General features: G+C 43.0%; 1 protein-coding gene across 4 annotated transcripts in view; it reads right to left on the bottom strand.

Moving 5' to 3' along the window:
- Window positions 1–13,446, bottom strand: part of SPATA13 (spermatogenesis associated 13) — a 161,092-nt gene that overhangs the window by 55,229 nt on the left and 92,417 nt on the right. Inside the window, exon 1 of one of the 4 annotated variants that reach the window (XM_056328874.1) lies at window positions 7,065–7,201. The exons of the other annotated variants lie outside the window; for them this stretch is intronic. The gene's annotated coding sequence lies outside the window, so the exon portion shown is untranslated. Of the gene's footprint in view, window positions 1–7,064; window positions 7,202–13,446 lie in introns of those variants that run through there. 4 annotated transcript variants of the gene reach the window in all.

The following is a 13,446-nucleotide window of genomic DNA, read 5'->3' on the forward strand; positions in this document are numbered from 1 at the left end:
CTGCGATGCTATTCTTTCTCCCCCATCTTCAAGAGGCATTATTCAGACAGCATGACATGAAGAGATGGCTGGTACTACAGAAGAGCAGTTTCCAATAAACAGATCATTGTGTTTAAACATAAAGAAGACTTCCAGTTACCAATTAGGAAGGCTGAATTCCACCTTTATTTTGTGTCTCACGAAGTGTAAGACATAGGAAGGAAAAAGACTGTGGAGACGTAAAGTAGACAGAAATAGGAAGGAAAAGAGATTAGTCAAAAACATCTATTTTTTTGGCCTATTACATGAATGTTTTTCTTTTTCTTCTTGTCTTGAAAAAGAGTTGCATTAGATTTTCTGTTAGATGGATGTACATTGAAGTGATACGGACTATCTGGGAGGAAAGGGTGCAATTTCAGAGAGCTGGAATTGTCCCACTCTGCAGCCATTTGCTTTCCCTTCCTTCTCTGCTTTACCTGCCATTCTTTCCTGTGTCACACCCCTGGCTGTGGTGTCTGATGGCCCTACAGCCATTCTGTATTTATTTATCTTGCTTAGAAATAATAGCATGTAAAAGTGACTATTAAGAGCTCCTTATCAGCCTTCTTCCCCACCCACTTAATCACCTTGCTTTCCAGTCCTCTCTATTCAAAACTGTCCTTCCAAAATGACCTGAGGATATGAAGGTGCCTTGTTATGCAACCGGGAGGCCAAAATCAATCAATGGAAGAATAAATGAGCCGAGAAAGGGCCTCGAGAGTCTGAGGGCTGAGGACCCCATGAAGCAGATGTTTGCACCTGGGGCTGGAGTGACAGGAGCTGGCACACTTCATGCATTTTCGGGTGTGCCCTGTAGCAAGGGGCTGCACGTGGGTTTATTTGATTTTTGAGCAATGGTGAGGAATTCTCCCTGAGCTCAGGGAGGGAGCACAAGCAGCACCCAGCCCTCACTTAAATCATCCAGCTGTGCTGGAGGGAGCAGGGGTACAGCAACACTGCAGAGGTACAGTGTCCATCAGATGTTAGAAAAGATGGAAATGCTTTAAAAGTGAAGCAGGTAGTGGACTTCATTAGGAGTTACGTCACATCAGTAGAAATTATGCAAAGTTATATAGGAACATCTTGCTTCTGATGCTTATTATAATAAAATAACAGGTCTCAGTAGAATAATAGGCCCAGCATGATGCAACAGAAATACCCAACTGCTTCTGGTGCAGCTGTGCACCTTAGTTAACTCCATACTGGCCAGGGGAAAAAGCCCTGAACAATTACAGCTCTCGATACGTTCATGAGGTCAGAGCAGTGAGTGACTCAGATTAAGAGAAGGAGAAACAGGTAGCATTTGGGGGGAAGCACTGGGGCTTGTTATTGTCAGGAGGCTTCTAGGCAGTCTTGATTCATGTGCTTCAAGAACCACACAGGGCTGGGTTTTTTCAATTAGTATCAATACTTTCCTTTGTTTAGTCTCTTTTTACAATGACAAAGTTGCTGTCTTTGTTATGGTCTGAAGTAAATTAACATTCATGGGCACATTTCTTGTGCCAGAAGACGAATTACCATCTCTGTGTGTTTCTCTTTCTTTTTCAGACAAAAAAAAAAAAAAACAACCAACAACCCAACAACAACAAAAAATATTGCTAATTCTACCTCCAGTTTGTCAATAACTTCTACTTTTTGTTTGAATTTACTCTATCAAAGGATCCTGTGGAATGGAAAAGCTAGAAAAAACAATTTGAGCAAAGTGGATAACAATGAAGTGCCACAACAATGTTTACGTGCTTGGCCTTTTCAATAAAATCTGTGCTCTGAATTTAGCATGCCTGAAAACTTGAAAGCAATCATAAGCCTTTAGCTAATAGTCACCTCTCTGTTTCTCTGGTGTTGCAGTAACTAATTATCTTCTTCATTATTAAGACTAAAACCAAGAGTATTTTTTTAAAACATGGATGATTAATTTTAAGCAGAATGTCTATGTATTTTGGCAGGAAAAGAAGTCACCTGTTTTTAAAGATGCAGGAGACACCCAGTGCTGCTTAGTCATAACTTATTTGTCTGGAAATGGAATCAGACACATACAAATTTATAAATTTTGGGCTAGCTTACTGGTCCTGTTAAAAACAACCATACCTTTTATCAGCAGGATAGCCTAAGAAATCTCTTTCAGCTTGATGTTATTTGTAATATTATAATTATTTCTAGGAAGCGATGCAAATAATATATATTGACTGCCTCTGTAAGATACTGCAGCTGCACAAGTTAGTCTGATTTTGGTGGGAAACCAGAAGATTTTTTTAAGATCAGAGCATTGGAATCGTGCAGCTGTCTTCCTGTTAGAACAGCATGGACAAAACCCCAACTTTAGTAGCCTGAGATGCAGTTAGTTATGTATATCTAAGGCACCAAATGGCATAATTGTCTAAAATGGGAGGGGGGGGGGGGGACACACGACGACATGGTGGTGGAACCAGTGCCCCAAGAGACCTTTATGGTCACATTGGATCAGACACCCATATTCCACCGAGCAGAGGTTAAACAACTCTGGATTTAGCAGCCCCAAAAGTAACAGGAAATTATCAAAAAAATTGAACACCCATCTTAGGCAGGAAAGATGGTTTTATGGCTGAGGCTGGGGAAGGGAGACTCTGGATTTTGTTTCTCTCTAACCTTGGCAGTTCAGCATACTTTTCTCAGTTTAAGTGCCATAGGTGTAAAATAAGTGATGATAGGAGTAGTACCTTATAACCTACAGGCTTGCAAGGACAAATCCATCAGTGCTTCTTTAGCACTTTGATGCTTACGGTGATGAGAGCTATAAAAAGTGTACACACGGAGAAAATAATCCATTATCTACCCATGCAGAAGACAAACCTTAAATTCCAGCTTTTTGAAAGGAGTTCAGACTAAAGTGCCCATTTCAAGACTCAATTGCCTGTTTTGATGATGACCCATTAATCTTCTAAACGGGAGTCTGCAGATCTGGCTAATAATTTATGTCTTATAAAAGCACAGGATAGCTCCGAACCTGAAAGATTCCACATTTCCGCACTACAAAAGTTAATATATGTTGGTGAGCTGTCTTTGCCTAAACATTGCAAACAGCAGAATGGACGCTTCAGCTCCTGTCAGTGACACTGTCCCTTTTAAAAAGACCTTGTTAAACTTCAGGTTAAGAAAAACTGAGAAAAACCTTAGAAGCCATTACCTCAAGATGCTGGGGTACAGAATTAAAATACTAAGCTGGAGATGTAAGCCATGTTTCCAGCTCCAATATCAAAGTTTGCACAGCAATTTTTGCACAGTTTGCAGCAATTCTGTCCTAGAACTGTCTTTTGTCCAAGCAATGCTAAATACCTGAGTCAGATCTCTTCCCACCTCTCCCTTTTCACAACATAATTCAGCAAACTTTCTGTTTCTGTGCCAGGACAGTAACGGCTGCTTTGCTCTCTCCTGTTACTACACACTGAGCCAGAGACGCTGTTGCTCCCCCCACCCTCCGCCATAGACCACCTGCTCCTGTTCACATCGTATCCTTCAATCTACCTGGTCTCTTCGGATGAAGGTAGAAGTGATGGCTCCAGCCAGTCTAAAAGCATGCCACCACCTAAAGGGAGAGATGCTGGACATGCCTTCTGCTTTCTCCTGCCAGGCTGTGAGCTGAACCAGCTCCCCCGGCTGCACCCGAGCTGTTGCAGGGCAGAAGGTGGAAGTTAGCATCCAACGGCAGGGAGGGAAGCGCAGGAAGGAGAGTGGAAACTCCTTCCAGAAGCAACAGGACGCCTGGAATGGCTCCAGACTCAAAATTTGCCCCAGGAGCTGCCCAGGAGTGCTGTGAATTGGAAAGGGCTGGCAAAACGTGCCATTGCCCTCAGCTTATTCCCCGTGTGTTGTTTCAAAGCCATAGGGTGCCAGGAGAGGTGAGTGTGAGGCGGGTGTGCAGGTGGTGGTGCTGGGTGGCTGCCTGTAGCGGGTTCACAATAAAGACACAAACAAACACAAAATTCTGCGGCAACATCCCAAAGAGGGATTATTTTAAAGTGTGTTCTCTGGAAAAGCAGAAAAATGCTTTCTCCAGAAAACAGTGAACTGAATTTTATACAAAGCACTGTTGTGTCAAATTCAGAGATTAAAATCAACCGTTAAGATAGAGATTTTAATCTGCTTTGCATTCAGTTTCTGATTCAGTTTCAATTCCAGCCTCACCACAAAATAACACAAATACAGCCTCAATGCAAGGATATTGGGATCGCTGTGTACCTCAACACAAGCCATTTATAAAATAACTCGGTAAAGATGCCACCTATCTCTTCACTGATGCACCAAAAATTTTGGCAGGCCGACCTATGCTTGAACAGTTATTCAGTCTCATTGGTAGGATGAACACTGCATAGAGGCTAACGTTTAGTATTGTGCTGAAATCAGTTGGTTTAAAACCTGTTTTCACCAGTCTCTGCAGCAGCAGGGAACAGGGCCTCCTTGTCCGGCACTTGCAGCCAAGCCATATGCAGCATATGTTCAGCTGAGCCACTGGTGACACCCCCTGTCAGCATCTGGTAATTTTCCTAGCAGGGACAAGATGTACATGAAAGCTTTAACTCTGAAAGTCCTCAAGAGCCACAAATACTTTCCAGAATAATTGTTTTAACCACAGGGTCAGAGGTGCACCTTTATAACATGCCAGTTTCAGCTGACTGGCATCAGCTTTGTATTCCACCATCCTGGGCCAAGAGAAGATGCTTAATTTATCAGAAATCCTACTATAGTTCAGCTGATAAACAGCTCCCATTCAGTGTTCAGCTCTCGGAATCACAGATATTGCTGCCTGTGAAGCACTGAAGTAACAGCCATCCTGCTCCAAAGACAATATTCCACATCTTGATTTTTCAACACTTGAGGAAAATAGATTATACAAACACTTGGAAATTATTCAAAATTGACTACTGCATTTTTCATTGTTCCGAAGTCTAAGAAAAGGGAGACAGACAGAGTTCAGGCTCTCTGGAGACATAAACCCTTCCTAAGGTTTGCAGTAAGACTCAGCAACTTCTACTAAATCATTCAACATCCTAACGAAGTGTGTTCTGTTTTCTCACCAGTCTTACTTCTCCATTGCTTAGGGCACCAAAGCTGCAACACTGTTACTAGCGGAAACAAACATGTAATTTTTAACCAAATCTCATTTTACTGGAACCTCTAAGCTTTTGAGACCTTATTAGTCCAGATTTAACCTGGTATTAAATGAGAGGAGAGTGAAATCCAGGCTTTACAGCAAGTATTAAACAGCTTTGCTAACACATAGTAATGAGAAGCAATTAGCATACAACCAACCCCAGGCTCATTTCCCCTAAACCCGGAGCTGTTTTCCCAGGGAGGATACTGAGTACTTGTGACTAATTTCTGCTGCAATATTCTTCCAGGGGATCACGTGGTTCCTTCATCCTATGCTGATGGTTTTGGAAAATACTTCACTGGCATCAGAAGTCTGCTTTTGTTCCCTTAAACTTCTACCTATTTCCCCACTTGCTTTTAATGGGTAAACAACTCTTAACTTCTTAGTGTTGCCAGCTTAGCTAACAGTGCTTAAAGCTACACAGAAACGTCTCTAATTTACTAAAGACTCCTCAAAGCTCAGTTTTGTTTGGGTTTTTCGCTTATTCCCCACAAAAGCACAGCAGCCAACTTGACCATTACTCCGAGGAAACCGGCAGTCAGCAAGTTGCTTAATCCTCAGTCTACTTACATACCAATTTCACACCCTGGTTTGTTAGAGTACACCGCCAGAGCTGTGATCTTGCAAACATTTTATGTATGTGATTCTCTACTATTGTGTGCTTAAAATCACACTGATCTCATGAGATAATCCACACACAAATGTGTACACAACTAATAGTTAAATTGTGGGAGTAAGGGCAACGGCCAACAGTGTGATCACTTATTTTGAAAAGATATTAACACACAGGTGTATTTGAATTAGAGTGAGATTCCTCCAACAGTCCCTAGGACAGAACTGTGCCTTGGTCCTTGGCCAATCTTAAGTATAGTCAGAAAGCAAGACTCAGGTTTAGTTTAGTTCCTAATGACCACTGTGTGCGGGTGACACCAGGGCCAAAAATAAAGGGTGTCTCCTTGCTTACCTAGCGTGGCAGGATGTTGAACAGGGAAAGCAAGGGCTGCCTTTTTGGAAGTCATTTTCTTTGTTTGTGGATGGAATTAAACCCTATTACTTCAAGGTTTCAGGTCCTGTCTTTTTCCTTGCAAACAATGGAAGATCATAATAGTCTTTATCTGCATGCAAACCAGCAAGATTAACTTATTAGAAACAGTATGTTACAACACTTCTGTGCCAGGTACATCTGAATTTACAACACAGACCAATGCCACACTTTTCTCCCAAAACGAGTTTCAGAGAAAGAATAATAATTAACTCTGTGGTTTGCACAGGCTACACCACATCTTGGTCTCATTAAGATACATTTGGCCACTAAATATTTCTCCTGGCTTCCCGAAACGTAGGCAACGGATCAGCTTAGTACCCTTTGGTAAAGCCTACCTTTCAAAATGCCTGACCCACGGTGGCGGATGGTGCTCTAGCCCAGTGCCATCAGTCACCAGGCACCAACGCAGGCAGCCACCAGCGGCTCGGCTCTGGCTGGGTGGGCTTCTGCCCAGGGGGCTCCAGAAAGCTGGGGTAATGCCAGGGAATCTGCCCCCCCCAGTGCCATGGCTGGTGGGATCTCCTTGAAGTCACAGTGCACAAAGCGGTAGTGCCTAAGCTCAGTGATGAATAATGCCCAAATGGCTTTGCTAGATGAACTGCACAGATTATCTGCAACTCTAAAAACCTTTAACAGAGAGGCAAAACACACTGCAGCCAACACACAAAAGATTAAACATTAGTCTCAGTCACGGTTTTGCACTTAACTGGAACAACTAATAAAGCTATAATTGTAACATGTAATTAGTTACCACCGTATATACCTAAATGTTTATGTCTTCCAGCAGCCATTAACTACAAGATTTGTTGTTCTGGATAAGATTTAATCAAAGAAAATCCATTGCACAAAATATTGCCCAGTTACAGTACGAACCTTGTTCCAGAAAACCTGTTTGGTTTTTGAAAGAGCCTGTTGTTGCCTGGATTCGGGGCTCAGTCTTGCGAGGTGCTGAGCACCCTGTAAGCCCTTGAAAACTGCTGGGAGGGAAAGCGACTCAGCGTGATCCAGAAGCAGTTGGTACTTTGCGGGACTGAGTCTTAGTTAATATATAACAAACACCTGCACAGCAGTGTGTGAAATCAGCAAGTTAAACATACACTTAAAATAACTGTAACAACAGAGAAGGAAGCATATTTACAGGAGCATTTCATTAAAATCTTTGTGCTGAACAGTCTCATATGCAGCATTCCTACATATTTACCATACAAAAGCAAAGGTTTGGGGAAAGTTCTGATGAAAGTAAAATAAAGCAGCCAAGGCAAAAATAACCTAAAGTTGCAAGCAAAGACTTCTCGTTAAATATTGTGCAAACTGTGAGCTGGTTATTATCAGCTGGAATTTACCCTGATCAAGCTGCACCTGACAGCATGGACAAAATTGATGACCCAGACTGGCACATGTTAAATCCATATCCGCAAAAATGAAAATAACAACAAACCTCAAAACTTTACCACCCAGCTCTATTTGCAGGTGTCAGCAGCAGAACCAAACGCCAAGATCATACCTGGTCATTTACTGTAACAAATGAAAAAGGCAGAAATCAAAGGCATAATTACATCTTTGAGAGCTGCAAAGCGCCACAGGAAAGTCACCGGGCGTGCAGAAGGCACTGCAGGTGGGGAGCCGAGTGATCCCAGCTGCAGAACAGCACAGCGCAGAACACCAGACACACGCCTGCCAGAAAGGTGGGACTGGTGCTTCCTTGCTTTTGCTAGCTGGCGTACTAGTAGAGGGAGTAACTGCCCTCTCCTAGAGACCCACACTTACCCTGAGAGCCTGGCATCACATACAGATATGTAGAATGCCCCTGGCTTTGTGCTCTCCAGTCAGAAGGGCCTGTACAGCGCCCTGCTGTATACCCCTATACAGTAGACAAGGTAATATATAACAGAAGATCTGCTAGAATGCGATTTGATCTTCTCTCCACCCCCACCCCCCATCCCCCAGAAATAACAACTTCCAACTGCATTTTTTTCTGAATTAGAGTAGCAAGATGTGGAGTATAACTGCAATTGTGTATGCAAGAGAACACTAATCCAAAGATAAATTAATTTCTGTCTTACATTTCTTGGAATTATTCTGTGAATAATCACAAGGAGAATTTTTAATGGCAATATTACATTCATTTCTTGAAAGTAGAAATGCCAGCAGATTTCCTTAATAATAGATTTACATATCCAAGATAATTTTCAAAACCTAATTAATAATTTATAATGAAGTATGAGGCTTCATATATGTCTCATGCAATAATTTGAAATTCAGATATTATTGACTTCCTAATTATTAGTTACATGCATTTTAACTGAAAGCTCTGCTGGAATCTTGGTACCAGGGATATAAACCATACGAGAGTATAAAGACAGAACTTCATAATGTTTGACTTACACTCAAAGCCTTCAGTGAAAAGGAGGAAGCAAGCTCCTCACAGCTGTACTCCTGTCATGCAAGGCTGGGCTTTTACCATTTCAAGCCTCCTGAGTTAGATACAAGGTCTGCTAAAGTTCAGGGGACTTTCCTCTGCTTCTTTATAGCTTTCAGTACAGGTTGCCATAAGGCTCAGTTCAAGTAATTTTCTTAGTCTGAAATCACTCACCAGGGTGCTCATCTAGGATGTTGCCATATGAATGTTGATTTTGATCATGGTCCTGGGGTGGGGAGGAAGTTAAGAAAATACACACCTTGCTTTGTGGTTTGAAATTTTAGAACTGAAATGCAGATACTACTACCTGTCACAAGTCTATCTCCCGGCGCTTCACAAGTGCAAAGACAAGGATTTGGATTCAGATCACACAGTAAAATTAAAAATAACAGAAACGGAAATGTGATAAATGTCTTTTCTTGCAGTTTCTGGTATTCCTGTCCATGAAACTTTGCTTCTGCTTAGGATATCAAATGCTGTTGTAGAAAACAGGCCAAAGTTTAAAGAGCTATATGATGCTTAACTTTCTGGCAAGACTAGCACCAAAGTCCAGGTCAGTTTTGGCAATTCAGTAACTGAAGGATCTTGATGAGGTTCCTTCTTAGAGGACAATAGGTCATTATATTTGTATGTGAATTTATCTACAATCTCAGAATCTCCAAGTACTTTACGAACTTGAGTAAGTTAAACCTTTTGTGTGTATGAAGCCTGTTATAATATTTTCAATTTTTTTTTCAGAAATTGCCTTTAAATTTTGAGCATTTCAGATTTTGAACTGATAATTTGAGATGCTGACATCCAACATGTGAATTAGTCAAAATACAGAAGCAATGTTTAGGTTTTGGTGTAGAATATTGTGGAGAATAATCTTCAGAACAAAGGACAATCAACAGAGCAAACCTATATAAAAAAAATTATTTAATGCAAATCTCAGAAATTTATTAGAACAGAAGCAACCAAAACAGCAAGAGAAACCTGTGGAAGGTCAGTAACCAACCAGTCAGAATAATCTGAATCAAAATTACCAGTAAATTAGACTATCCAGGCCTAATGACCTCATTTCTAGAAGTGTAATGCTTCACTCTGCTGCTTTCATTCTATGGTATTGCATCCAGGTTTGTGCTATAAACTATGAACACATATTTTTCCAAAATCAGTGGGATTGAGGGACTAATGTTACCTAAACATGTCAAAGCAGAAACAGGGCAAATATATCTCAATGGAAAATGACTTCCTAGTCCCAAAACAATTTTTACCATCTGCAATTGTGACAAAGAGGTTTCAAATCACTACCAAGTGAAATACAAATATCTGACTTATTGAGATCTCAGCCCAGAAACTGGACAAGTGTCCAATTGGGTGGGGTCTAGCAGAGTTGTATCTTAGATGCGAGTACCTGCTATTCACAGAATAGAGGGCTGGATTGAGGTTGGAAGGTACCTCCAGAGATCATGCAGTCCAAGCTCCCTTGCAGAAGGGTTGAGGTTGGAAGGCACCTCTGGAGATCATCTAGTCTAACCCCTGCTAAAAGCAGGGTCAGCTACAGCAGGCTGCTCAGAGCCATGTCCTGTCAGGTTTTGAAAAGAGTTTTTTGGGGTCTCCAGTGATGGAGACTCCATAGCCTCTCTGGGCAGCCTGCACCAGTGTTTGACCACTCTCACCACAGAAAACATTTATTCTTCTGCTTAAATGAAATTTCCTCTATTTCAGTTTGTGCCCATTGCCTCTTGTCTTTTTACTGGATACCACTGAGAAGAGTTTGGTTCCATCCTCTTTACCCCTTCTTTCCCATCAGGTACTTATACACATTAATAAGATCCCCTGAGCATTCTCTTCAGGATAACTGGTCCCAGCTCTCTCAGTCTCTCATCATATGTCAGATGGTCTAGTTGGTGTATCAGGTACTCCTCCCAGTTTTGCATCCCCTGCAAACTTGCTGAGGGTGCACTCTGTCCCATCATCCAGGTCATTACTGAAGATACCAAACAGTACTGGCCCCAGTACTGATGGCTGAGGTATACCACTGGTGACTGGCTTCCAGATGGACTTCATGCTGTTGATTGCAAGTCTTAGAATGCAGCACTTCAGCCAGTTTTAAATGTACCTATCCACTTACCTAGTCCATACTTCAGTTTGCCTATAAGCATGTTATCAGAGACAGTGTCAAAAGTCTTGCTAAAATCCATTGCTCTCCCCTTGTCCACTGAGCTGGTCATTTTGCTGTAGAAGGCTGTCAAGTTGATCAGGCATGATTCCCCCTTCATAAATCCAGGCTGACTACTCCAAATCACTTTCTTGTCCTTCGTATGTTTGGAAATGGCCTCCAGGAAGATTTGGTCCATCTCCTTCCTGGGGACTGAGCTGAGACTGATTAGCCTGTGTTTCCCCAGATCCTCCTTGTTGCCTTTCTTGAAGACAGGAGTAACATTTACTTTCTTCCAGTCCTCAGAAACCTTCCCCAGTCACCACCACCTTTCAAAGATCATCATGACTGGCCTTGCAACGACATCAGCCAGCTCCCTCAGCTCTCATAGGTGCATCCCTAGAGTCCCATGGACCTGTGCATTCAGTTTTATGTAAATGTTCCCTGAACAGATCCTTACTGAGGATAAGTCTTCCTTTCTCCATGTGTTCCCACTCAGGGCCTGGGATTGCTGAAGGCTGGGATTACCAGTAAAGACTGAGGTGAAGAAGGCACTGCCTCAGCCTTCTCCATGTCTTTTGTCTCCAGGTCTCCTGCCATATTCAGCCGTGAGCCCACATTTTCTCTGGTCTTCCTTTTACTGCTGATACACTTCTTTGTTGTCCTTTATGACCCTCACCAGATTCAATTCCCAGTGGGCTTTGTCTTTGCTAACTCCAGCCCTGCATGCTTGGACAGTATCTGTGCCTTCCTCCTGGGTCACCTGCCCCTGCTTCTACCTCTTGGTGGTAGGTTGACCTTGACTGGCTGCCAGATACCCACCCAGCCACTCTCTCACTACCTCTTCTTAAGACAGGGGGAGAAAATAAGATGGAAAAGCTCATAGGTCAAGGTAAAGACAAGGAGATCACTTACCAATTACTGTCATGGGCAAAACAGACTACACTTGGGGAAAATTAATTAAATTTATTCCAATTAAAGTAAGTTTGGATAGTGAGAAAAAAGGTCAAACACCACCTTCTCCCCACCCATCCCTTTTTTTCCTGGCTCAACTTCATTCCCCACTCTTCTACCCCACTGTGCCCAAGTGCTGCAGGTGAATGGGGGATTTGTGGTCAGTTCTGGACAGTCCACTGCTGTTGGTCTCTGCTGCTTCTTCCTCCTCACACTTTTTCCCTGCTCCAGAGTGGCTCCTTTCCATGGGCTGCAGTCCTTCAAGAGCTCTTCCAACATGGGTCCTCTCCATGGGCTTCAGTTCTTCAGGGTCAACCTGCTCTAGCATGGTTCCTCCATGGGATGCAGTTCCTCGTAGGAGAACCTACTTCTGTGTGAGCTCTCAAAGGGCTGCAGTTCCTTCAGGAAATATCCACTTGTTCCGGGATGGTCCTCTTCATGGCCTGCAGTGTGAATACCTACTCCATCACGGTCTGTCCTTGGGCTGCAGAGGAATGTCTGCCCTGGCACTTAGAGCACCACCTCCCCCCGGCTCCTTCTCTGACCTTGGTGCTCATGCGGCTGTTTTTCACACTTTTTTTCCTCACTCCTCACTGTCTGTGCAGTGTTTTGTTCCTTTCTTAAATACATTTCCCAGGGGGACCACCAGCTTCCCTGATGGGCTCAGCTGTGTCCTGCAGTGGGTCCATTCTGGAGCCAGCTGGAACTGCCTGTGTCTGGCATGGGGCAGTCCCAGCCTTCTTCACACAGGCCACCCTGCAGCCCCGCACTGCCAAAAGCATGCGTGCAAACCAAATACACTCTTGTATGCTCCCATTTGAAGTCTGAGTTCTGTCAGGAGCTCCTTGTTCATCCATGCAGGCCTCCTGTCATCTTTGCTTGATTGCCTGCTTGTTGGACTGGGCCATTCTTGAGCCTGGAGGAAGAGGTGATTCTTGAAAGTCAACCAGCTCCCTTCTCTCCAGGATGTTCTCCCATGGGACTCTTCCAAGAGGATTCCTGAAGAGGCCAAAGTCTTCTCTCTTGAAGGCCATGCTATTTGTCCTGTTTCCTCCTCTCAGGATCTTGTACTCCATCACTACTTGTCAGTGCAGCCAAAGCTGCTCCCAGCCTTCACATCCTCAACCAGAGCCTTCTTGCTTGTAAGCATAAGGAGGCCCAGCTGTGTGCCTTTCCTCCCTGGCTTCTTGGTCACCAGTGTTATGAAGTTATCCTCAGTGCACTCCAGAAACCTCCTGAATGGCTTGTGCCCTTCTGTGTTGTCCCTCTGGCAGATATGGGAAGGACTTATGTTCCCCATGATGACATTTCAATCATGTCTTGGTTTAGCATCTGGTGAAGATCATGGTGGCGGCAAAACTGCTGCCCTTGATTGCTGCTAGTTGGAAATCTGTTACATTTTCAGAGAACCATTCCTTCTCTGGAAACTACCATTACTTTTTACAACCACTGCCAGCAGTCTCAACCAAAGCAAAGAAGGCTTAAGAAAGCTTGGACACTAAACACACTGGTAGGAGTAATATGCTCGTACTGGTGATCTGGGTTTAGGCATGTTAATAAAACAACACGATTCACATGCTGTATATGTTCTGTAAATAAAGGAGCTGGCTTTCAGGGATGTTCATCCACTACTTTTCATTAGCTCAGACTGAATTGAAAATACAGAAAAATTAAATAACAGTTCATTTACCATCGGTTCATGCCAAATCTTTTACTGTAGTCAGAGCACAGAAAAACAA

The sequence above is a fragment of the Falco biarmicus genome, chromosome 2 (genome assembly GCF_023638135.1).
Source record: "Falco biarmicus isolate bFalBia1 chromosome 2, bFalBia1.pri, whole genome shotgun sequence".
Lineage (NCBI taxonomy): Eukaryota > Metazoa > Chordata > Aves > Falconiformes > Falconidae > Falco > Falco biarmicus.